The 26258-nt window shown below is 46.1% G+C and overlaps 1 protein-coding gene across 2 annotated transcripts in view; it reads left to right on the top strand.

Annotated features, from left to right (window-relative positions):
• Positions 1-26258, top strand: part of LOC124005398 (mannosyl-oligosaccharide 1,2-alpha-mannosidase IA) — a 237971-nt gene that overhangs the window by 6687 nt on the left and 205026 nt on the right. The window lies entirely within an intron of this gene.

The following is a 26258-nucleotide window of genomic DNA, read 5'->3' on the forward strand; positions in this document are numbered from 1 at the left end:
CGGGCGAGAGAGCAGAGGAGACGGGCGAGAGAGCAGAGGAGACGGGCGAGAGAGCAGAGGAGACGGGCGAGAGAGCAGAGGAGACGGGCGAGAGAGCAGAGGAGACGGGCGAGAGAGCAGAGGAGACGGGGGAGAGAGCAGAGGAGGCGGGGGTTAGTGTTGGGACAAACAGGCAGTGTCCAGTATGCATGGATGGCTTTGGGACATTGCATGTGACAGGGATGTGGCATGCTGTCATTTCCACTTACTCTGTTGTCACCCTCTCAATGTCCTCGCATGCCACTCTTATATCTGGTGGTCGTGTTGTTAAGTGATCACCAACAGTCCCACATCATCATCACTAACGTTTTGTCCTAGTATTGAATCAGCGGGAAAGTCCACTCTAGTCTAGTGTGTGTTTCCGTTGCACTAACCTTAAAACAAGCACTGAATGAATCACCCCCCCCCCAAAAAAATGGCGTTTTAGAAAAGCTTAGATGTTAACAACTATCTGGCTGGTTCTAGTGGTTGGCTATCTACAGTATAGCATAGTGCAGGGATTCCCAATTATATTCAGCCAAGGGCCAATGTTTCCTTGAGCTTGGTGGTCGCTGGGCCGGAACACAGTTATAAATCATTTGTACACTGCAAATTGACCACAAGAATCCCAAAAAGATAGTATCTGACAAAACCTTGATTCCGTTGGGATACGATTACATATGTCTCTCTATTTCTGCATGGAAATACTTGGGACCATATGTCCTAAATTAAAATCACTTTGAGCTTCTGGTGATTTTACGGTCTTTTATGTCTGACAGCGGGCCGCCTATTGGGGAACCCTGGAGTGGGATCTGTTCTTGCTGTTTCCAAGTGTTACATGAGATTCCACAGTTTCAGCCCATTTGGCAGAGTTCCAGAACCATCGTCTCTATTCCTGGTGCTTCACATTCCCAATGCCAATTCCATGTCTGTATCCCAAAATGGCACCCTATTCCCTACACAGTGCACTACTTTTGACCAGAAACCTAATGGGCCCCGGTCAAAAGTAGTGTGCTGTGTAGGGAATAGGATGCCATTCCAGATGCAGACCATGCCTGTGGTTTGTCTGACTTCATAGTCATGGAGATTTAAGAATAAACACAAAAAACAACATGCCTCCAAACCCTTCTTATTCCTGTATGATGAAGAATGAGCTGTAGCAAATGATCCCCACGAGCTATATTGTGTTGCTCTCTGGCTGTGCTGTGGCGGACATTGCAACAGCAGGGCTATAAACACTAGATATTCAAGGGGAAAATAACTTGCGAAGGCAGCGAGAGGATTGCCTTGCGATCTTTTGATCAGCCCAAAGCCAATGGCCCCGATGTTCCCGCTGAGCTCATGTCGTACCAAATGTGAATGAGCTTCAGTTTCTCAACAAACTGCCGAGGCGATAAGTGGCACCCCCCTGTGTGTGCCAACCGCCAAGACAAGGTGGCACAGGAGACAATGGCAGGTAAATGTTAGAGGGCTCTTTCCTGGCCAAAACGGACATGATGCCTCTAAACAAAGCCAATTGTTCAGGTGTGTGTGTGCTTGCGGGCATGTTTCTGTTTGGACAGACAACCCAGCAAGTCTCCCCTCCTTTGCTAGTCCTCATCAGGTGGAAATGGCCTCCATTTGGAAATTCCTCCCTCTGTAGTCTTCTAACTATCTGATATTCTGCCTCATTGGGTTCCTGTATGGTTTTGGTGCTGTCTCATTGGGTTCCTGCATGGTTTGCTGCTGCCTCATTGGCTCTTGAAGAGCTGATATCAGGGTGGGGGCCATTGGCAGATTACCCCAAGTCTGTTCTAGTCATTGCTGAATCAACGGGAAGTTGACCTCTCTTCTCTTTTTTAAATTGTTAATATCTTTCTTACTTTACCTTCAGACAAGGTTATTAGTCGGTGTAGAAAAGCCCAGTGTAGTGATGGTGCAGGGGGCTGGTGCAGGGATACATCAGAACAAACACAATCGCCAGAGCAAACAGAACACATGACATGAATCGAGGAACACACTTCTTTTTCTCCCATTTGCGGGGCTCACACGCACGCACGCACGCACGCACGCACGCACGCACGCACGCACGCACGCACGCACGCACGCACGCACGCACGCACGCACGCACGCACACACACACACACACACACACACACACACACACACACACACACACACACACACACACACACACACACACACACACACACACACACACACACACACACACACACACACACACACACACACACACACACACAGAAGCCTCTTTTATATGTCTTATCGTAATGTCTGCACAACACACACACCAAACATCAAGCAGCTCCTTTAAAAATGTCTCCCTCCCAAAGATTTGCTCCTTGCTCTCTGTGTATTTTTCTAGAGCTGGATGTGTCGGCACAGGCAAATACAGGCAGGGGATGTGCGTATGCTGAACATACGACTGCAATGTGAGGACACAGTGTATGTGTGTGTATATGTGTGTGTGTGGTTTGCCTCGGTAAGAGATATTTGTATGGGGACACTGTAACACAGTGAAGGGGATCAGCTTCACTGCCTGCTGTTCAGAGTACTGCAGCAATGGGACAGACACATTGCAGGCTTTCTGTGGCAGAGAGAGCCTCCCAATGTTGCGATAAGGCTACAGTTCCCCCAGGGTTCTCTCTCTGTGTGTCTGTGTGTGCGTATCTCTGCTTGCATGTGTTTTGACCATGTTGGTTGTCATTTGAATAAGATGTTGGGTAATTGTGTTCTGAAGGGTTGCCTTCAACTGTCATAACAAACTGAAAATCCAAACATCAGTCCAGCATTTAAGCTTCATCTGCTTTGTCAGACTTTTCAGAGACGACAAATCAGTTCTCCTTTTCAGAGCGAAAACTCTTGAGAGTACTTTCGAGGGCATTCCTGAAATATTCCCACAACAGTTCGTTCTCTACCAGAGAAACCAGTGGAACATCATGGTGAACCACAGGAGAATTGTACACCACAAAACATATTGTTTTGTTGTCACTCACTTCCAACACTTATCAGTCACCCACCCCCTCAATTTCCCCCAAAGAAACACCGCCAGCCAACTTCTGAAAGTATGTTCACTGTTTTTCATATGAAAACCCCCATGAGTTGTGAAAAGGAAATGGGCGACCGGCTGAATTAGAAGCTCCCGTTAAAAATAGACACTGTGTTCTGCTGCTGTCCTCTAGCCAGCTGGGTGCGATGACCTCCCTCAACCTCCTGTTCCTGTATCCAGCTAAGGGCCAGGTGCACAAGGGGACTTCACCCTGAGCTGGGAAATTACCGCTTACAGAGCGGGGCCATGGCCCCTGTTGGAATACTTTACAAATCCATCCTTTGTTGTTACCTTCCTTGTTTCCTTCTTGGTTTCCTTTCTTCTTTCCTTGAGGGAAGCACAGATCTATAATGGATTGGATAGGTATAGCCTAAGCAATGTTACCATCCTATATTGCTTTCACCAATCCAACCAATTAGATTTGTGATGACTTCAAGGAAGGTTGGAAGGAAGGATGCTTTTTTTTCTTCTCCCTCCCTGCGGGTCTCTGTGGGGGGTGGAAGAGCGGGAAACGTTTGTGTTTCGTCAGTGGCTCGGTGGAAGAAGTGCAAATGTCAGACGCTGGTGTTTGTTATGTGAGCCCATTGTTTTCTCCGGCCAGCACATGTGGAGGAGTTTGCAGCTGAGCCCTTTGGGTATTGGGATATTGCGCAAGTCGATAGCAGCTGAGTGTGATATCACAGACCATGTCAATGCAATAACAACTCTGTTTGTGTAGGCCGATGCACAGACAAAGCGACCTTTCTGAGCCTGAAGCAGAGTACACTCATGGTGGTTTGATGAGGTGTAAGTCAGGTGATGCCCATCCCCGCAGGAAACGGCCCGGAGAAAACGAGTGAAGCGAGAGAACAGGAGGGGGGAAAGGAAGGATGGCATTGGAGAGGAGCTGTTAGCTTGCACCCTTCTTGCAATCAAGGCAGCCCCCCCCCTCCCCCTCTCTGTACAGAGGGCAATAGCTCCAGGGAAAGTATCTGTAGAGGCGTGCTTTTCAAGAGGTATCTGAGTGTTTCCCTCTTAAATCAGAAGGCCTAAATTACCTTGCCTTTGTGTGTGTGTGTGTGTGTGTGTGTGTGTGTGTGTGTGTGTGTGTGTGTGTGTGTGTGTGTGTGTGTGTGTGTGTGTGTGTGTGTGTGTGTGTGTGTGTGTGTGTGTGTGTGTGTGTGTGTGTGTGTGTGTGTGTGTGTGTGTGTGTGTGTGTGTGTGTGTGTGTGTGTGTGATGGGAGCCAGGAGGGAAGCTTCCACTCTGGAAGTAAAATATCATGTTACAGCACATCTTGTAGGCCTTAGTCTGGTAAAGCCGACCGTAGGCAACACAGGTCTGGTTTCAACGACGGACTCTGTTGGCATAGAGGAACTACGTCACTGCCTAGGTCACTGCTTTATTGGCTTGAATAAATACTACAGAGTAGCTAGCAAGATGGAGATCCCAGAGGTTCTTTTTAATGAGTGCATTTCACAAGTGGCTAAGTTTGCCTTCACTAAAACCACTGCAGAGGCTTTGACTGCAAAGTTTGATTTCGAATCGCGACGTTCTGGCATGTCTGTCTTGTGATTTGTTGGGAGAGTTGTTTGTTTGAAGAGGACCCAACTCGGAACAATTTTTTCCCCCCGTATCGAAGTTGCCAAAAGTGTCTGCAATTGAAACCAGACCCTAGTCACAGGTTTCTGCCTGGCCTCTCTTCCAGGGAAGGCACTTTGAGGCTGTCATCGGTGCCTCACTGTTTAAGGGAGAGAGGAGCCCACTACTTCATAAACACCAGTGAAGGAGGACCTATTTATTTCGCAATTTTCTCTCAATTCAGGGAGAGGTTTGTGAGCTTTGAGTGTGTGTGTTGTGGTGTGCGTGCGTGCGTGCGTGTGTGTGTGTGTGTGTGTGTGCTTATGTGTAAGAGAGAGTCATTTAGCTCGCATTGGAGTTAAAAGGCCTGAGAGTCCAAAAGTCACATGTTGTGGTAGAAAAAAGGGGATTTGTTGACGTGGCTGACTTTCCACAGATGTGTCGCCAAATTACACAGAAGCAGTTTGTTTGTTGTACTTTTCACATGCGCCCCTACGTGTTTACCGTTGCCTGTGTGTTGTGTCACTTTCCAGTGAAAGCAACCTGGTCTTACAGTTCACTCAGAGTGTTGGCCTTGTTTTTGGGGCCACAGGAGCACAGAGGGGTACACGGATTTTGGATTTTAAATGGCGTTGAAAATTATATTTTTGCTTTTTTAGTCCTTTAGACTTCTATTTGAATTATTAGACTTCCTTATTCCCATAGAATAACATTGTAATCGTTCTCTCTCTCCCTCTCTCATATCTGCCTCTCCCAGGCCTATGGCTCAGCTCTCTTCTCCCTTCAGGCAGAGACTCATCCATGTTGCACACTAAAGCAGAAAGGACTAAAGAGCACATCTCCCTCACCTCTGTGTCATTAGCTGCACCCTGTTGCTGCTATCGCTGACATTATTACCATAGACGAGAGAAAGAGGGAGACAGGGAGAGATATGGGGAGGAAGTGAGACAAAGCAATGAGACAGAGAAAAGGGGAGAGAGAGAAAATTGACATTTCCCTCTGTGTTGTCAAGGCGGAGTCATACAATTACATGTCATTCTGCCTCTGTGTGCTCGTACAGTTCAGCTGTCATGCCACACTGCACATGCTTTCTGACCGGTCAGTTCTCACACAGGTGCCAACGTGTATGTATGAGTGTGTGTGAAAAATACCCAGGCCCTGTTTGACATCTCTACTAGGTGCCAAAGAAGACTGCTTTCTTTTTGTCTTCATCTTCTCCTCACATTCCCTGTAAATGCCAGAAAGAGAAACGAAGAGAGAGAGAATGAGTGTAAAGTTGTCCAGTTTTAACCTGCGGCCCCATCCCCAGCTTTTATTCCTGTCTGTTTGGTCAGAAACAGGATGTGTGTAAATCTGGCACATCTCTGAACAGCGCAGGTCAAAGAGGAGACACTAGAGAGGGCCAGGGTCGCCGGTCCCCATAACTCTCTCACTTTCTGCTTGTCCTCTTACCATGTCTCTCTCTTTGGGTCTTTAGCTCTGTGCTGCCCCAGATATATTTACAGGGACATACCTTGCCAGCTCTCTACAGTTTTTATATTGAACCTTTATTTTAGAGGTCGACTGATTATGATATTTCAACACCGATACCGATTATTGGAGGACCAAAAAAAAAAGCCCATACCGATTAATCGGACATTTTTTAAAATGTATTTGTAATAATGACAATTACAACAATAGTGAATGAACATTTATTTTAACTTAATATAATACATCAATAAAACCAATTTATCCTCAAATGAATAATGAAACATGTTCATTTTGGTTTAAATAATGCAAAAACAAAGTGTTGGAGAAGAAAGTAAAAGTGCAATATGTGCCATGTAAGAAAGCTAACGTTTCAGTTCCTTGAACATGAGAACATATGAAAGCTGGTGGTTCCTTTTAACACGTGTTTTCAATATTCCCAGTTAAGAAGTTTTAGGTTGTAGTTATTATAGGAATTATAGGACTATTTCTCTCGATACCATTTGTATTTCATATAACTTTGACTATTGGATGTTCTTATAGACACTTTAGTATTGCCAGTGTAACAGTATAGCTTCCGTCCCTACCTGGGCTCGAACCAGGAACACATCGACCAACAGCCACCCTTGAAGCATAGTTACCCATCGCTCCACAAAAGCCACGGCCCTTGCAGAGCAAGGGGAAGTATTTGGTCAATAACAAAAGTTTATCTCAATACTTTGTTAAATACCCTTTGTTGGCAATGACAGAGTACGGAGATAAGTATTTGGTCAATAACAAAAGTTTATTTTCCACCATAATTTGCAAATAAATAAATTAAAAATCCTACAATGTGATTTTCTGGAATTTTCTTTTCTCATTTTGTCTGTCATAGTTGAAGTGTACGATGAAAATTACAGACCTCTCATCTTTTTAAGTGGGAGAACTTGCACAATTGGTGGCTGACTAAATACTGTTTTGCCTCACTGTATATGCTACGCAGGACACGCTAGATAAACTAGTAATATCATCAACCATTTGTAGTTAAATATGTGATTATGTTAAGATTGATTGTTTTTTATAAGATAAGTTTAATGCTAGCTAGCAACTTACCTTTGCTTCTTGCTGCCCTCGTGTAACAGGTAGTCAGCCTGCCACGCAGTCTCCTCGTGGAGTGCAATGTAAGGCAGGTGGTTAGAGCATTGAACTAGTAACCGGAAGGTTGCAAAAACGAATCCCCGAGCTGACAAGGTAAAAATCTGCTGTTCTGCCCCTGGACAAGGCAGTTAACCCACCGTTCCTAGGCCGTCATTGAAAATAAGAATGTGTTCTTAACTGACTTGCCTAGTTAAATAAAGGTGTTAAAATTTTTAAAAGAACTGCCACAATCTGTGTCCAAAAATACAGATTACCGATTGTTATGAAAACTTGAAATCGGCCGACCTCTACTTTATTTAACGAGGCATGTCAGTTAACAACAAATTTGTATTAACAATGACAGCTTACACCAGCCAAACCCGGACGACGCTGGGCCAATTTTGCACCGCCCTATGGGACTCCCAATCACGGTCAGATGTGATACAGCCTGGATTTGAACCACGGACTGTAGTGGCGCCTCTTGCAGTGCCTTAGACTGCTGTGCCACTCGGGAGCCCAGGGGTGCAGCGACAGTTCTGCAACTACAATGGACAAGGCTAAACGTCTGTACTCTGATATTTTCAATGGGTCTGCCATCTGTACTGTACGTTGTTACCGTAGTAACTCGTATTCAAAATAATGGAGATAATTCATCCATGCAGCTCAAGCATCTTTCCCAAGGACGCACACAGATGCTTTCACGTCAGAATGGAAGCTGTATTGCTATTGAATACACCTATTCTCTGAGAAACAGGGTCTGTGAGGGAATCAGGTTATAGGGCCTCTATGGGGAAATACAGTATGCAGTGCCGTGGGGACAATACTAGCTTAAAGCTACACTGCCTTCTGTCTCGATCTCCAATTCTACATTGTGTGACACAGTTCCATTAAGGAGGAACAAGGAAATGGATAACGCCAGTCCACCCGAGCGTTTCCGGAGCGATTTTCACCTCGGTCAACATTTGTTGGGAATTAGCCCTTTAACTTACTGGCCACTTAGAAGGCCGTTGTGGCCAGATGAGGTTATATTTGTTAATTATAATCACAATTAAGCTCTTAATCAAACAGAGGTAATGTTACTCTACTCATTAGGGACCGTGGCACAGATTCCCCTTTCTACCATTGAGTTTGCATGATTGGCTCTGGAAAGGCAATTTCCAATTCTCTGCCTGCTGTGTCTGTCTGAAAAGAAAACAAACAAGAAATAACCAGCCTCGATAAGCGACTCACAATTGTTTATGCTTGTGTGTGTGTGTGTGTGTGTGTGTGTGTGTGTGTGTGTGTGTGTGTGTGTGTGTGTGTGTGTGTGTGTGTGTGTGTGTGCGTGCGTGCGTGCGTGCGTGCATGTGTGTTCGAGCCAGATTGCGGATCGTTAAGTACACTCTTAAGTGTATGTGACAAGGGACTGAGCCTCGGTTCTCTAACTTCAATGGAAGGGAAGACTAACATTCTATTAGCTGGGGTTATTCACAGTGAGGTTTGCATCTTTCCAGGTTTGTGCTCCCGAGTGGCGCAGCAGTCTAAGGCACTCCGTCTCAGTGCTAGAGGCGTCACTACAGACACCCTGGGTCAAATCCAGGCTGTATCACAACTGACCGTGATTGGAAGTCCCACGGCACAGCGCACAATTGGCCCAGAGTCATCCGGGTTTGGCTGGTGTAGGCCGTCCTTGTAAATAAGAATTTGTTTTTAACTGACTTGCCTCGTTAAATAAAGGTTAAAAATGATACTCCTACAACTACAACGCCCCTCGACAATGGCGTTGTCCTCTGGCTTGTTTATCTTGACTGGAGAGCGAAAAATAAGAAGGTTCTGCCGTGAACAAACTGAGTGAGAAATGCAGCAGTGAATCACTTCTAATGAAAAAACAGTCTTTTCATGCCTTGGAGGCTCAGTGGAGTCAGCGGAGCAGAGCAGTGGGGGTGATGTCTGGGAGTAACGGAGAACGACTACAGGGGCGGAGTAGGGCTCTGTGTGTAGCTTGTATGTTCAGTGCTGGAGTCGTTTAACGGTTTTCGGAAAGAACCCCAAACCACAAGGCCTCAAGTGTTCATGCAGTTTCGGCAGAAGAGGCAAAGTACGTGGTTGGAAGACAGCTTGTTGTGGAGTGATGAGGAGATTATGAAACTGATCACAATTGCAGGGAAAGTATTAAGCCATAGTGGCCAGTTTAGCAAAGGACCACTCTCGACAAAACAATTCCCCACACTCTCTGTCGTACCTCTCCAATCCGGGTTGCTCAATCCCCTTCCGTACTTCAGCATGACACATCATGATGCAAATGATTATGCAAGGTTTCATGGTGACTGTTGTGTCCTTGTGGTCTCATCACCTGTTGCCTGTTTCTGCTGCTGTGTTAAAGGAAGAAGCCTTGCTGAAAGGCCTTTGCATTGTAGTGTCCGTCACTGACAAGACTGTACTAGAGAAATGTGACGTTTTAAATGAAATACGTTTGCTAATATGGGTGATTGTTAATAGGACAATTGATGTCTACAAACATCCAACTATTAGCAGTCGTTTAAAGGATAATTTATGCAGATTAATGTCATAAACAATTTGTACTGTTTATAATTTTTCGCATCAATTCAGGAAATTTATTGCGCTATGGATTTTTGTCCATATCACCCAGCTCTAGTACATACTGTATGGGACTGTGGTTTGATCACATGTTCTAGGGTGAAACTCCTGGAGGTGAAGGAACAGTCTTGAAGGGTATGTATGTACATATTGTGGTTGTGTGTGAAACAGTTACAGCTCACACCCCTTTCTCTCTTGAAAAACCGCATCCCAACTTTTGAGCTCTCATACTCAGAACAAGACGGCAGGGTAGCCTAGTGGTTAGAACGTTGGACTAGTAACCAGAAGGTTGCAAGTTCAAATCCCAGAGCTGACAAGGTACAAATCTGTCGTTCTGCCCCTGAACAGGCAGTTAACCCACTTCCTAGTCCGCCATTGAAAATAAGAATTTGTTCTTAACTGACTTGCCTAGTAAAATAAAAAGACATTGAGCGTGCAAATGGTCTAGTTAGAGTTGCTTCTCTCCCCATCATGGAAAACTGCATCTATCTTCTGGAGCTCTTTTGGCCCGCTGTTTGAGTGGAACTCTGCTGACCTACAGCAAAGCTCTCCCTGAAGATCTGACTCCAGACCAGACTGCAGGATGGCTCATCCATAGAAATAGAATGATTAGAATAGGAATCCCCATTTGAGTTAAACGTATGTTGTGGGTGAACAGGAAGACATATTGAGTGTACCAATATGCAGGAAGTACTCGGGCCCCGGCCCACACAGCTGATTCACTGCTAGTCTAATGATGACGGTGCAGATTTAACTTTCAATGATCTATAACGGACTTCACAGTCAAAAGCTTTTCTCCATCTGTAACTACAACCCGGATCCACGTTCAGGTTCTGTCATTTGCGATGCCAATTGACTGAGTATTGATACGGTGTCATGTCAGTTTGGATCTCGGCCTGCATACTATTATGGCTGACATTGTTTTCCAAATAGTTGGTCGTGACACGTTGGTGGTTCGATGGTTTGCCAGGTTTGTCTTGCGTCACGTCTAAAGACTGGGTTGTGGCAGTAGACATAGCTTGGTTTATTTTGTTAGAGCCCAGGAACATCTGAAAGGCTTCAAGTGGGTCGCGGTGCCAAAAAGTTTCGCAAACTGCTGGTCTGAGATTTTAGACTTGATGCCAAGCCATAGTTTACAAGCCCGCAGGGCCTCGAGGGTCTGCCGGCTCAGAGAATATGCTAAGTAGGAAAACCAGTCGCCTGTGGACTGTCTTACATTCAAGTCTTATATGGTCCTTGGGCCCATCTAGCTTTGGCAGGTGGAACAATTTGAAGTGTAGGCTACAGGCAAGTGAGAAGCACAATTGTACTGTAATACTATAGAGTCTGCTTGTTTTTGGCAGAAAATAAAGAAAAAGAGAGGGGGGGGTGGAGTGATACTGTGGCAGGAACTTTGACCTTGTTTCCCCCCCCAGTTAAACGAGATGGATGGTCGCAATTAATTCAGTGGTGACCATTAGCCAACGAGCCGAGCACAGCACAATCAAGCTTAAAGTGCCAGGGAGGGAGGGAGTAGAGAGAGAGAGAGAAAGAGGTGAGAGAGAATGATAAAGAGAGGGAGAGAGAGTAGAGAGCTGGCACTTGAGAGAGGGGGAAAGAGGAAGAACCGGGAGTGAGTAAAGAGAGAGACGAGGGAGAGAAAGAGGGAGAGAATTTTCACTTGCACACTCTCCCTCTCTCTCCGGATTGAGTCAGGGAGTCTTGGAGGCTGGGAATATACCAGAAGGCATTGGCTTCAATCACAGTGATTCTGTCTGTCTCAGTTGGGGTCAGAAGTGGCCCGGTCTGGAGCCGTTAAAGGCTGTTTCCCCTGGGGGAGTCTGAGGAATGCTTCCTTCACAGGGGATCGGCTGAGGCTCTGCTGGCTGTTGAAGCAATGAAATTGCAGGTACTAGATCCAAAGCATTGCTATTTTCTGCAATGTCACGCCAGGTCACTTAGTGGTGATTCTGACATCCACACTGCCCTCGACCTTTCTGACTGTAAATGGTTGAGGTAGATTGCAGTGTGTGTGTGTGTGTGTGTGTGTATAGGAAAGTCTGGCATGACTGAGCTAGACTTATGGACAATATTGAAACAGCTGCTTTCCAGATACATAAAGAGCATTGCACGTGTGTGCAGTACATCTTCATAGTCTTAATACTCTCTGATACAGTTGAAATGGCATGCTGCTCTCACATAAGACACAAGCTGTAATTTATGTCATTCCTATTCCATTAGACCCCAGAATCTCACTGTCAGACTCTCCCTCTTGCAGATGTCATTCAATCAGACGATGAGATCTTTTCAAAGGAACGGAAGACAGCGAAAAGGACAAAGGAGAATGATGCTAAAATAATCCGTGTTCGATTAGAATCAGAGTTCGATGAGGAAATGGACATTCTGTCACTCTGAACATATGAAGGTGTTAGAAAGGAACAGTATCGTGACAAGTGGAGATTGATTGTGTGTGGCAGGAACATTCTTTGTGTCAGTAGAATGGGAACTACAGCGTGTATTTCTTCTAAACCTATGGCCTCTCCATACCCCAACTAACGCACCCTTCCAACATACTGTCAGCCCTAAGTTTCTCGCTCCGAAGAGACTGTGTGTGTGTGTGTGTGTGTGTGTGTGTGTGTGTGTGTGTGTGTGTGTGTGTGTGTGTGTGTGTGTGTGTGTGTGTGTGTGTGTGTGTGTGTGTGTGTGTGTGTGTGTGTGTGTGTGTGTGTGTGTGTGTGTGTGTGTGAGGCCAGCTCCCAATGGATACACACAGAGCTGCCCGCTGCCTATAAGTTTCCCTCCACTTTTTACATTTTCTTTTGGTGTTTCTGTTTCTGTGCTCTACTCTGTGTTCCCAACGGGGTCTCAGGGCAGTCCATATGATGCTGTAGGTAAATCTGTGGCACTCCATTTAGTACGATATGCTACGTTACGTTAGGTTACGTTCTGAAATGGGATAGTGGTCGAACATCAGAATAAATATTAGGCTGACATAACATATCATGCTTCTTGGAGAAATGATAGTATTGCACGTCTTTATCTGAGACCAGGTTGCTTGTTGCACCGTACGAATAAATACGAATTATGGGGAGAATTTACGTTGGCAGTTAGGGGAACTAACTACAAAAGTTAGGAGAACTAAAACGATGACGGTTTGTTGAATTTACTTAGCAGGTTAGGTGAATTGGGTTAAGTTTAGAACAAGGTTTAGCTAAAATGCTACAGTTGTTCCCAATGGGACTCAAACATACAACCTTTGGATTGCTAGACTGTCTTGGATTACGCCCACCAATCCTCTCTGACCAACCTCTGTACTATAGTTCCTATCGCAAGGAACTATACCATAATTAGGTATCATACGTCTTGGAGGTGCTCAGAGATACGTCAAGTATATTGCGTATGGCTCTGAGGCCAGGGTGGTGTTCTAAACTAAACTGAGAGTATTATTTAAAAGTTCCAAAGACACACCAGAGACTGAGCCAGACCAGAGTAAGATCAATGGTCATTTTAATGAGGTTTATCTCCCTCTTTCTCTTCTTCCCTCCTCTCTCAGTGTGTGGGCTCCTGTTTGTGCTTGAGTCTCTGTGTGGGAGCATTTGTCTATTAGCATCTGAAATATTTGAGTAAAAAAAGTATGGATTGGTACAGAAAGTTGGCGATGGGGGGGATTTGTTGTGGAAGGGCGATACTGAGAGAAAATATGAGTCCATTTCATTTGAAAGCTTTCTATTTTCTTCGCTGTTGAGATTAATACTATTTATTGTCCCGGCTAGCGGCGTATTGCATGGCTAGGTTTCAAAAATTATGGTTAACAGTGTTATCGTGTCACATTCCTGGCCGCAGCCGTGCATTTACTGTAATGCATTGTCTCGTTGCGCTGGTCCATTTCCAAAAAGAGTTCCATCTTAAAAAAGGGAGCCTGGGATGGGGAAACATATTTGCGCAACGCTTTGGTATTTACAGAGGCCTGCAGGTGGGGGTGGGTGGGGGGGTGTTTGTGTGTGGTGCTGCATTATTTTGCAACTCTGTCCCTCTAATAACCTGAGCACCGCTGGGTTTCCAAGTAAACGTCTGAACCTGAAATAGCACGGCCATCACACACTGCAGGGGTTATTTTTTTGAGGGAAAAATGCAAACACTAACGGACCATAAAACCCTCAACCAAGACAAACAAATTGCCATCGTTAAGCCTTGGGTGCCACGAAGATGTCACGATGACAAGATTACCAGTGTAGTTGTTGCCATGGTGAAGGATGGCTCTGTCATGTCTGTGTGAAATGTGTCTTTTAAGGAGTGTCATTATCCCCTAGGTTATCTCATCAGCTTGCTCAATCCCATCAGCCTCTCTGCTTCTACCTGACAGAATGTGCACCGTTTGTAATTGGCCAATTTCACAGAGCTGTCCAACTAAGTGACCCTCTTCTCAGACACTTCTGAAGGGGAATAACTTGCAGCAACTTTGAAAAACGTCATCCAGCAATGTTTTGGTAGCTTGTACTTGGCTATAGCATCTATTTCCATAGTATAAGAGGATGTACAGTGGGGCAAAAAAGTATTTAGTCAGCCACCAATTGTGCAAGTTCTCCCACTTAAAAATATGAGAGAGGCCTGTAATTTTCATCATAGGTACACTTCAACTATGACAGACAAAATGAGGGAAAAAAATCCAGAAAATCACATTGTAGGATTATTAATGAATTTATTTGCAAATTATGGTGGAAAATAAGTATTTGGTCACCTACAAACAAGCAAGATTTCTGGCTCTCACATACCTGTAACTTCTTCTTTAAGAGGCTCCTCTGTCCTCCACTCGTTACCTGTATTAATGGCACCTGTTTGAACTTGTTAGCAGTATAAAAGACACCTGTCCACAATCTCAAACAGTCACACTTCAAACTCCACTATGGCCAAGACCAAAGAGCTGTCAAAGGACACCAGAAACCAAATTGTAGACCTGCACCAGTCTGGGAAGACTGAATCTGCAATAGGTAAGCAGCTTGGTTTGAAGAAATCAACTGTGGGAGCAAGTATTAGGAAATGGAAGACATACAAGACCACTGATATTCTCCCTCGATCTAGGGCTCCACGCAAGATCTCACCCCGTGGGGTCAAAATGATCACAAGAACGGTGAGCAAAAATCCCAGAACCACACAGGTGGACCTAGTGAATGACCTGCAGAGAGCTGCGACCAAAGTAACAAAGCCTACCATCAGTAACACACTACCCCGCCAGGGACTCAAATCCTGCAATGCCAATCCCCCTGCTTAAGCCAGTACATGTCCAGGCCCATCTGAAGTTTGCTAGAGAGCATTTGGATGATCCAGAAGAAGATTGGGAGAATGTCAGATTATGGATATTATGGTCAGATGAAACCAAAATATAACTTTTCGGTAAAAACTCAACACGTCGTGTTTGGAGGACAAAGAATGCTGAGTTGCATCCAAAGAACACCATACCTACTGTGAAGCATGGGGGTGGAAACATCATGCTTTGGGGCTATTTTTCTGTGAAGGGACCAGGACGACTGATCCATGTAAAGGGAAGAATGAATGGGGCCATGTATCGTGAGATTTTGAGTGAAAACCTCCTTCCATCAGTAAGGGCATTGAAGATGAAACGTGGCTGGATCTTTCAGCATGACAATGATCCCAAACACACCGCCCAGGCAACGAAGGAGTGGCTTCGTAAGAAGCATTTCAAGGTCCTGGAGTGGCCTAGCCAGTCTCCAGATCTCGACCCCATAGAAAATCTTTGGAGGGAAATGAAAGTCTGTGTTGCCCAGCAACAGCACCAAAATATCACTGCTCTAGAGGAGATCTGCATGGAGGAATGGGCCAAAGTACCAGCAACAGTGTGTGAAAAACTTGTGAAGACTTACAGAAAATGTTTGACCTCTGTCATTGCCAACAAAGGGTATATAACAAAGTATTGAGATAAATGTTTGTTGTTGACCAAATACTTATTTTCCACCATAATTTGCAAATAAATTCATTAAAAATCCTACAATGTGATTTTCAGGATTTTTTTTCTCATTTTGTCTGTCATAGTTGAAGTGTACCTATGATGAAAATTACAGGCCTCTCTCATCTTTTTAAGTGGGAGAACTTGCACAATTGGTGGTTGACTAAATACTCCCCCCCCCACTGTATACGGAGAATGCACACTTCAGACGGTGCTTGTGTGTGTGTGTGTGTGTGTGTGTGTGTGCGTGCGTGCGTGCGTGCGTGCGTCAAATGTCTACACAGTATGTTCACCCAGAATGTACAGTACTGTGTGTACAGTCAGACGGGGTCTCATTCTCTCTGGAGGTTAAGAGATTCATCTTCCCTTCCCTGTGCCAGCGGCTCCTCTGACTTCATTTGCTCTGTGAACTCATGAATAATACATAGTGAGTGTGAGTAAAGCGGAGAGAGGTCTGGCTTTAGGCCATGTCTTCCTCACTTTCTCCATCCCTCCATCCTTGTGCATCTCTCCCATCCTTGTACATCTCTCCCTTTGTCCCTTCATTGCTAAATAGTCATTTCCCCTCCCGCCTAGACTCCCTCCCTCTGCTGGGAAGTGGTGGAAAAAGTACCCAACTATCATACTTGAGTAAATGTAAATATACCTTAATTAATAGAAAATGATTCTAGTAAAAGTCACCCAGTAAAGTAATACTTGAGTAAAAGTATACAAGTATTTTGGTTTAAAACCTAAGCATTAAAAGTGCAAATACTTTCAAATGCCTTATATTAAGCAAACCAGATGGCACAATTTTTTAATATACCTTTTTATTTACGGAAAGCCACGGGCACACTCCGTCATTTCAGACATAATTTACAAACGAAGCAGGTGTGTTTAAGTGAGTCCGCCAGATCAGAAGCAGTAGGGAGGAACAGGGATGTTCTCTTGATAAGTGCGTGAATTGGACTGTTTTCCTGTCCTGCTAAGCACTCCAAATGTAACGAGTACTTTTGGGTGTCCGGGAAGACGTATAGAGTAAAAAGTACAACATTCTCATGTAGTGAAGTAAAAGTAGTCAAAAATATAAATAGTAAAATAAAGTATGGATATCCCAAAAAATGACTTAAGTCATACTTTAAAGTATTTTTACACAAGCACTTCACACCAGTGCCGCTGGGACAGCTTGCTTTTCAGACTACCTGAGTGGAGTGGATGTACCAGCTTCCCCAGAGCACTGACGGGACACTACTTTGCCTTTGAAGGAATGAGAGGGACGAGATTCTCTCTTCTTGCACTTCTGCCTTCTCACAGCACTACCTGATGAAACGCACGCATGCACACACCTAGAGGGACTCGATATAATCGTTGTGATAATCAATGCAGTGCACTCTCTCTCATAACCTCGTCTTTCTACCAAGTCCTGATGATGATGATGATGATGATGACACGGGCGATGATTATTCTCATGGCATAATGATGGCGGTTTCAGACTGATGTTTCCCATGTAGAGAAGATGACGGGATAGCCTAGCTTAGTGTACGCCTCAGGGCCTAACCTCTTTGTATTTAGCATGTATTTAGCACTGTTTGTTTAACTCACTTTTTGTCTCTGGGAGGTCTTGTAAAGTTCAATGCGAGCATGTTCAGTGCATTTGAGGCCCTGATATTCTTTTTAAGGGACTTTGCGCTTGAGGGATGTGCCCTGTCCTGACACAATAGTAGTCTGTGGACTTGATGAATGGTTATTGAAACAGTAGCGGTTGTTCCCTACGGAGATGGTTTGAATTGCAGAGAACGTCTTCATCAGTAGAGAGGCAGGAGGGTCCAGTCGGAGGACCGGCTGTCATAGAGCCCTGTTACTTTGGAAGGGGTCGAGCACATCCTGTAAGGGTCACGCACCAGCGCCCAGCAGCCAATGGCACAGCGGTAACTCCGAAGGGTTCGGACAAGAGTACATTGGACGCATATTTCTCTTGGCTATGCCAACGTGTGCTGTCTCTAAGTTCCAGCTGATACCATTACGTCTAATGAGTTCCCGGTGTCCCTAGAGTGTCTTAAACCCTCGTTGTGTCAGTCTGTCCCCTGACTTTCAACCCCCTGTCTCCCTCTCCCCTTCTCTCTCACACTTCCCTCCATCACACCCTTCTCTCTCACACTTCCCTCCCTCTCCCCTTCTCTCTCACACTTCCCTCCCTCTCCCCTTCTCTCTCACACTTCCCTCCCTCTCCCCTTCTCTCTCACACTTCCCTCCCTCTCCCCTTCTCTCTCACACTTCCCCCCCTCTCCCCTTCTCTCTCACACTTCCCTCCATCACACCCTTCTCTCTCACACTTCCCTCCCTCTCCCCTTCTCTCTCACACTTCCCTCCCTCTCCCCTTCTCTCTCACACTTCCCTCCCTCTCCCCTTCTCTCTCACACTTCCCTCCCTCTCCCCTTCTCTCTCACACTTCCCCCCTCTCCCCTTCTCTCTCACTTCCCTCCCCCACACCCTACTCTCTCACACTTCCCTCCCTCTCCCCTTCTCTCTCACACTTCCCTCCCTCTCGCCCTTCTCTCTCACACTTCCCTCCTTCTCCCCCTTCTCTCTCACACTTCCCTCCCTCTCCCCTTCTCTCTCACACTTCCCTCCCTCTCCCCTTCTCTCTCACACTTCCCTCCCTCTCCCCTTCTCTCTCACACTTCCCTCCCTCACACCCTTCTCTCTCACACTTCCCTCCCTCACACCCTACTCTCTCACACTTCCCTCCCTCTCCCCTTCTCTCTCACACTTCCCTCCCTCTCCCCTTCTCTCTCACACTTCCCTCCCTCTCCCCTTCTCTCTCACACTTCCCTCCCTCTCCCCTTCTCTCTCACACTTCCCTCCCTCACACCCTTCTCTCTCACACTTCCCTACTTCTCCCCTTCTCTCTCACACTTCACCTCCCTCTCCCCTTCTCTCTCACACTTCCCTCCCTCTCCCCTTCTCTCTCACACTTCCCTCCCTCTCCCCTTCTCTCTCACACTTCCCTCCCTCTCCCCTTCTCTCTCACACTTCCCTCCCTCTCCCCTTCTCTCTCACACTTCCCTCCCTCTCCCCTTCTCTCTCACACTTCCTCCCTCCCTTCTCTCTCACACTTCCCTCCCTCTCCCCTTCTCTCTCACACTTCCCTCCCTCACACCCTTCTCTCTCACACTTCCCTCCCTCTGCCCTTCTCTTTCACACTTCCCTCCCTCACACCCTTCTCTCTCACACTTCCCTCCCTCACACCCTTCTCTCTCACACTTCCCTCCCTCACACCCTTCCCCTGACTCCCCCTCCGGGTTAGAGGATGCAGCAGAATCAGCCCTTTTTGTCCACTTAACATTTGAACACGGTCCTTAATGCGCCATCCCCTCAGGGTACCTGCAGTCTACTGACTGCGTTAGCATAAACGGGGGTGGTTGGGGGGGGAGAGTAAATGCTCTAAACAGCAAGAACAGGCAGCCTTTTGAATCATCCTTAATGGGGTGAGGGGTGCTCAACTCTCATGTGGTTACAGGGTGATTTATTGTGCACCACACTCAGTTTATATACATATACTGCCTGGTGCATACATATAAAAGTACTCATAGGCAGGCAAGCACACACATGCACATTTTATATAGGCCTACTACACACACACACACACACACACACACACACACACACACACACACACACACACACACACACACACACACACACACACACACACACACACACACACACACACACACACACACACACACACACACACACACACACACACACACACACACACACACACACACACTCTCCCCCACCACTCCACACACCTCATACCAAAGCTTTTGGAATACATTAAGCAGTGCATGGCTCATGATTAAGGGGAAGCGGTTTTCCCAGTCTTTCTCTCCCTTCGCCTCACCTCCAGGCACTGCTGTGGAATATGTGTAATTAGTAGTGTGGCGAGAGCGGATTTACATCCCGCTGTGTCCTCTCTCAGATCTCATCTCCTACTGTAATTTTCAATAGGTGTCGCTAGCTAATTTCCATAAGCTATAGAGACATCAATGAGCTTGGCTAGGCTATGAAGACTCAAACTAGCCCTGTGTGACAGATAAGAGTCTTAGCTACTCTTCAGCAAATTGCTGAAAGGAGGGTTTTTCAAAAGACCCAAAAAGAGCCAAACCTTGTTTTTCAGGGTTGTCTGTTTTGATGAGGTGTCACTCTCTATTTCCTGTGCTTCAAACAGGAAACAGGAAGCTGGCTCAGCTGTGTTTCTATAGAGCAGAGAGGTTATCATTATCAGGACTCAGCCCTGTGGCCTGTGGTTTCTCACTGTCATCCATCTGCAGGCCCCGGCTCAGGCGCATCAGGGTGAGAGTTCATTTGGCGCTCAGCCACGCAAACATATAAGCGGAGCCACAGGAACCAGAGCCACAACATCCTGGCAATCTGTGGCCTGACCCGACTGCCTTGTTATTGACGCCTCCTGTGGAGGGCTCCCTTTTGGCCCCTCTTGGCCCTTGGAAAATGTGCTCTCAGCTCCTCTCTTGACTCCCACCCCTTCAACCGAGGCAACCAGGCTCTTTTATTGGGATGCCTCTGGAAACTGGGAAGGAAAACAATAGAGATGTATGACTCCTGGCCCTGCTCAGCTCGCATTCTTGTTTCCTTTGCCAGGGGCGAGGTGTAAGTCACTGCTCTTTCCCTGCACAATCCTCCAGTATGAAGCCACCTTCCCCTCTCCTCCTCCTCCTCCTTTCTTCCAACCTCCTCTATGATGCTGTTGTTACAATCAACACTCTTGCTCTGTACCCTCGGAGAGCTGCGAAACACTCAAAACTCCAGGTCCATTATCCCCAACATTCCAATGAGCACCTTTGTTCACTAGCTGCCGCGAGTTGAAAGGCATGAAATGTACACCGTTCTGACTTCCCCCGAAACATTTAGAGCTAAAAGGGGGACGTTTGGGCGTTTATTGAAAGGGTGCATTTCAGAGCAGCCAACCTTTTTTTCCTTCCCTCTTACAGCAGAGCTGTCAGAGTGTAGACAAGAGTCTTGGTATTCTGAATGCCAGAAGTGAAGCATTTTTAAGTGAAGTGCATGGGGCGGGGGGGAAAGAGGGGGGCAAACAAATGCATCTAGCGGGAGGTGTGTGTCTGTCTGATGCCGCCCCCTTCAGAGGTGGTAGGAGTCATACTCTGGGGCTGAGCATGCTGGGAGGCTGACGGGCCTTATTCGCTCTGCCTCGCTCTGCCTCTTGTGTCTGAAACACAGTCTCCCCCCGGGGGCCCCTTCAGATTATAGATAAATACAGCATGTGTGTGTGTGTGTGTGTGTGTGTGTGTGTGTGTGTGTGTGTGTGTGTGTGTGTGTGTGTGTGTGTGTGTGTGTGTGTGTGTGTGTGTGTGTGTGTGTGTGTGTGTGTGTGTGTGTGTGTGTGTGTGTATTTGTTTTAGTCTTTGTCCAATAGAGGAATTTGTACTCTCCTTACCTTCTTTGTCCTGTAGCCTTAATTTCCCCCAAAATGTACACCACTTCAGCTGAATTATTGCAGGGAAAAAGCTGTTTCCTGAACGTCCCCACCAAATGATAAAGCAGGTCCGTCTGACGTCTAACCTTTCCATCCCCAATGTTTTTAAACTCTTCATCACTCTAGCACACCTCCCATCTGTTTTCCCCCACATTTACTCTCCTTTATATTGGACCTCGGGAGTGTTCAAATGTGTAGATCTTTAGCAAGACCTGAACAAACAACAAGCAGGAAAAGCGCCCTGGGATCAATAAGGCAATTTAGGTTCGGGTCAGCTGCTGACACTCCGGTTATTTACTTGGAGGTGGTGGGGGTGGGGGGGGGGGGGTAGACATATTACCCTGCTTCCCTCAGTACCATTTAAACATGACGAACAGCCCCTGTGGTGTCCAACCACAGGCAGACATGCCCCCAGCCCAGTCCCCTGCCTCGGACCTGCACTGGGCCGCCAAATAGCATTTTCTTTGCCTGCAGGCTGGAGGGAATGTTTGTGTGTTGCGTGCGGTGGGGAATGTTAGTATTTGGTGTTGTTGTAACATGTAGGTCTACTTATGTGTGCAAGGTCGTGGATGTGCCGAAGCAACAAGACAGAAATAGCCTACAATAGAGGAACATCTTGAGATTTTGGGTTACCTATTGGTAGCATTTTACACCTTATTCTCCTACTACATCGCTGTAAACATTATACCCTCTGAGTGTCATTCCAGCTGACTGTGCCACCAATGCTCTTGCAGAAGTAAAACCCTCAGAAAGATAATGTTACTCATGTCATGATTCCCCGGAGGCAGGCATGGGAGCAGATATTGCCTGCAGGCAGGTGGCAGGGGGGGGGGGGGGGGGTCACGCACGGCAATTATTCACCCAGGGAAGCGGGACGTGGGTGGGACAGCTGTCCCGGGGCTGAGCTAATCCCTCTGATCCCTGCGTTGAGCTCAGCTTCCCACTGGAACTAAGGAGGGATGCTAACAGGGCTAGCCTAGCTTTAGAGAGCAGGACTCAAGACTAGCCTCTATAGGCTGAGGGAAGGGGATAGCTACAGTAGGGAAGCCTATAGCTTTGCTCGTTTGAGAATGAGGCTCTGAAAAAGAGTTAACAGGGCTAGCCTAGCTTTGGAGAACATAACTGTATGTGTAAGCCTGAGGGAAGGAGATACATTCAGCTAGACGAAATGAAATAATGCGCCGAGTACAACAGGTGTTGGACTTTACCGTGAAATGCTTACTTGCGAACCCTTAACCAACAATGCAGAGTTAAAAAGTCAGAAAAATGTACAAAATGTAAAAAATTGAACTGGTAACACAATAAAATAACAACAGCGAGGCTATAAAACAGTGACAGGTACCGAGTCAATGTGCAGGGGTACGAGGTAGTTTAGGTACAGTAATTGAGGTAATAATATGTAACTATGTACATGCAGGTAGGGGTAAAAGTGACGAGGCATTGAAGATGGATAATTAACAGAGTAGCAGTAGTGTATGTGAAGACTGTGAAAGTGTGTGAGTGTGTGTGTGTGGTGTCAATGAGCATGTGTGTGTGAGCTTAAGTAGTATGTGTGTGTTGGAGTGTCAGTGTAGTATATGTGAGTGTGTAGAATCCAGTGAGTGTGTAGAATCCAGTGAGTGTGTAGAATCCAGTGAGTGTGCATGGAGCCAGTGCAAGAGACTCAGTGTAAAAACACATTTTAAAAAGCGTGTCAATGCAGATATTCCAGTAGCCATTTGATGAACTGTTTAGCAGTCTTATGGCTTGGGGAGTAGAAGCTGTTCGCTTGCCGTGAGGTAACAGAGATAACAGTCTATGTCTTGGGTGGCTGGAGTCTTTGAGAGTTTTTAGGTCTTCACTTTGACACCACCTGCTATAGAGGTCCTGGATGGCAGGGAGCTCGGCCCCAGTGATGTACTGGACCATATGCACTAGAGGTCGACCGACTATGATTTTTCAACGCCGATATAAAAAAAATCAAGGGAACACTTAAACAACACAATGTAACTCCAAGTCAATCACACTTCTGTGAAATCAAACTGTCCATTTAGGATGCAACACTGATTGACAATACATTTCACATGCTGTTGTGCAAATGGAATAGACAACAGGTGGAAATTATAGGCAATTAGCAAGACACCCATAGTAAAGGAGTGGTTCTGCAGGTGGTGACCACAGACCACTTCTCAGTTCCTATGCTTCCTGGCTGATGTTTTGGTCACTTTTGAATGCTGGTGGTGCTTTCACTCTAGTGGTAGCATGAGACGGAGTCTACAACCCACACAAGGCTCAGGTAGTGCAGCTCATCCAGGATGGCACATCAATGCGAGCTGTGGCAAGAAGGTTTGCTGTGTCTGTCAGCGTAGTGTCCAGAGCATGGAGGCGCTACCAGGAGACAGGCCAGTACATCAGGAGACGTGGAGGAGGACGTAGGAGGGCAACAACCCAGCAGCAAGACCGCTACCTCCGCCTTTGTGCAAGGAGGAGCAGGAGGAGCACTGCCAGAGCCCTGCAAAATGACCTCCAGCAGGCCACAAATGTGCATGTGTCTGGTCAAACGGTCAGAAACAGACTCCATGAGGGTGGTATGAGGGCCCGACGTGCACATGTGGGGGTTGTGCTTACAGCCCAACACCGTGCAGGACGTTTGGCATTTGCCAGAGAACACCAAATTCGCCACTGGCGCCCTGTGCTCTTCACAGATGAAAGCAGGTTCACATTGAGCACATGTGACAGACGTGACAGAGTCTGGAGACGCCGTGGAGAACGTTCTGCTGCCTGCAACATCCTCCAGCATGAACCGTTTGGCAGTGGGTCAGTCATGGTGTGGGGTGGCATTTCTTTGGGGGGCCGCACAGCCCTCCATGTGCTCGCCAGAGGTAGCCTGACTGCCATTAGGTACCGAGATGAGATCCTCAGACCCCTTGTGAGACCATATGCTGGTGCGGTTGGCCCTGGGTTCCTCCTAATGCAAGACAATGCTAGACCTCATGTGGCTGGAGTGTGTCAGAAGTTCCTGCAAGAGGAAGGCATTGATGCTATGGACTGGCCTGCCCGTTCCCCAGACCTGAATCCAATTGAGCACATCTGGGACATCATGTCTCGCTCCATGCACCACAGACTGTCCAGGAGTTGGCAGATACTTTAGTCCAGGTCTGGGAGGAGATCCCTCAGGAGACCATTCACCACCTCACCAGGAGCATGCCCAGGCGTTGTAGGGAGGTCATACAGGCACGTGGAGGCCACACACACTACTGACCCTCATTTTGACTTGTTTTAAGGACTTTACATCAAAGTTGGATCAGCCTGTAGTGTGGGCAGAGTGGAGTAGAATAGAGATTTGCATCATTTGTGGATCTATTGAGACGGTATGCGAATTGGTGTGGGTCGAGGGTTTCTGGAATGATGGTGTTGATGTAAGTAATGACCCGCCTTTCAAAGCATTTCATGGCTACAGATGGGAGTGCTATGGCAATTTAGACAGGGACTATGGTAGTCTACTTGAAACATGTAGGTATTACAGACTGGGTCAGAGAGAGTTTGAACATGTCAGTGAAGACACTTGCCAGCTGGTCAGGGCATGCTCTTGATTACACATCCTGGTAATCCTTCTGAATATTAACCTCTTTAAAGGTCTTACTCACGTCGGCTATGGAGAGCGTGATCACACAGTTATCCGGGACAGCTGGTGCTCTCATGCATATTTCAGTGTTTGCGTCGAAGCGAGCATAGAAGGAATTTAGCTCGTCTGGTAGGCTCATGTTACTGGGGAGCCCGCGGCTGGGTTTCCCTTTGTAATCCGTGATCGTTTGCAAGCCCTGCCACATCTGACGGGCGTCAGAGATGGTGTATTTTGATTAGAACTTGATCCTGTATTGACGCTTTGTCTGTTTGATGGTTCGTCGGAAGGTTTAGCTCACGTCGGCATATTATGTGTGCCAAACAGGTGCTGTTTGATGACAATATCATTTTAATAACCATTTGGAACAATGTAAACAACTCTAAATAAATTATAGGCGTACCAGGGAGTCTGTTGTAATATATTTTCTTTGTATTTTTTTTTGTAAAGACTTTATTACAGCAATGAAGAAAGCAGTTTCATTCATTTGTGAATGCAATTTCCGAAATGGAACGGTTTATTTTTGTTTAAGCTTATTATTCAGGGGCTCTTTGTTATTTTTTTAAACTCAAATGCTTCATTGCATTTCAAATCATGAATTACTTGTATGCTGTGTGATGACATGAACTAATGAATGATAGATTGATACAGAAGCCTATGTATTGAAATACAGGCCTAAGTAAGTTCCGGTATTTATTTTATTTATTTAACTAGGCAAGTCAGTTAAGAACAAATTCTTATTTTACAATGACGGCCAAACCCTCCCCTAATCCGGATGGCGCTGGGCCATTTGTGCACCGCCCTGTGGGACTCCCGATCATGGCCTTTTTATGATACAGCCCAGTACTGAACCAGGGTCTGTAGTGGCACCTCTAGCACTAATATTCAGTGCCTTAGACTGCTGTGCCACTCGGTATTCAGACTAAACAGGATGCGCTCTTAGGCCTACAGCTCGATGGTAGTTATACCAGGCTGCTATATTAAGTCTACTAGTGTTAATTACATTATTACTTATTATTATAATGATGATCATAATAATACTAATAGTAATAATAACAATAAGGAGATCAAGAAAAATGAGCGTTATTATTATGAATAGTGTAAACTACACTAAATCAATTATTAGTAATACCAGAGAGGCTGTTGTGTAAAGCCTTTATTACAGCACTGCAAAGGGTAGCCTAGTGGTGAGAGCGTTGGGCCAGTAACCAGAAGGTTGCAAGTTCAAATCCCCGAGCTGACAAGGTACAAATCTGTCGTTCTGCCCCTGAACAGGCAGTTAACCCACTGTTCCTAGGCCGTCATTGAAAGTAATAATTTGTTCTTAACTGACTTGCCTAGTTAAATTGGTAAAATAAAAATAAATTTAAAAAATGCAGAATTTGTGAAATTGTTTATCCGACATGTTGTGATTTGCTGAGGCTTGGCACTCA

Source organism: Oncorhynchus gorbuscha, linkage group LG19 (genome assembly GCF_021184085.1).
Source record: "Oncorhynchus gorbuscha isolate QuinsamMale2020 ecotype Even-year linkage group LG19, OgorEven_v1.0, whole genome shotgun sequence".
NCBI lineage: Eukaryota > Metazoa > Chordata > Actinopteri > Salmoniformes > Salmonidae > Oncorhynchus > Oncorhynchus gorbuscha.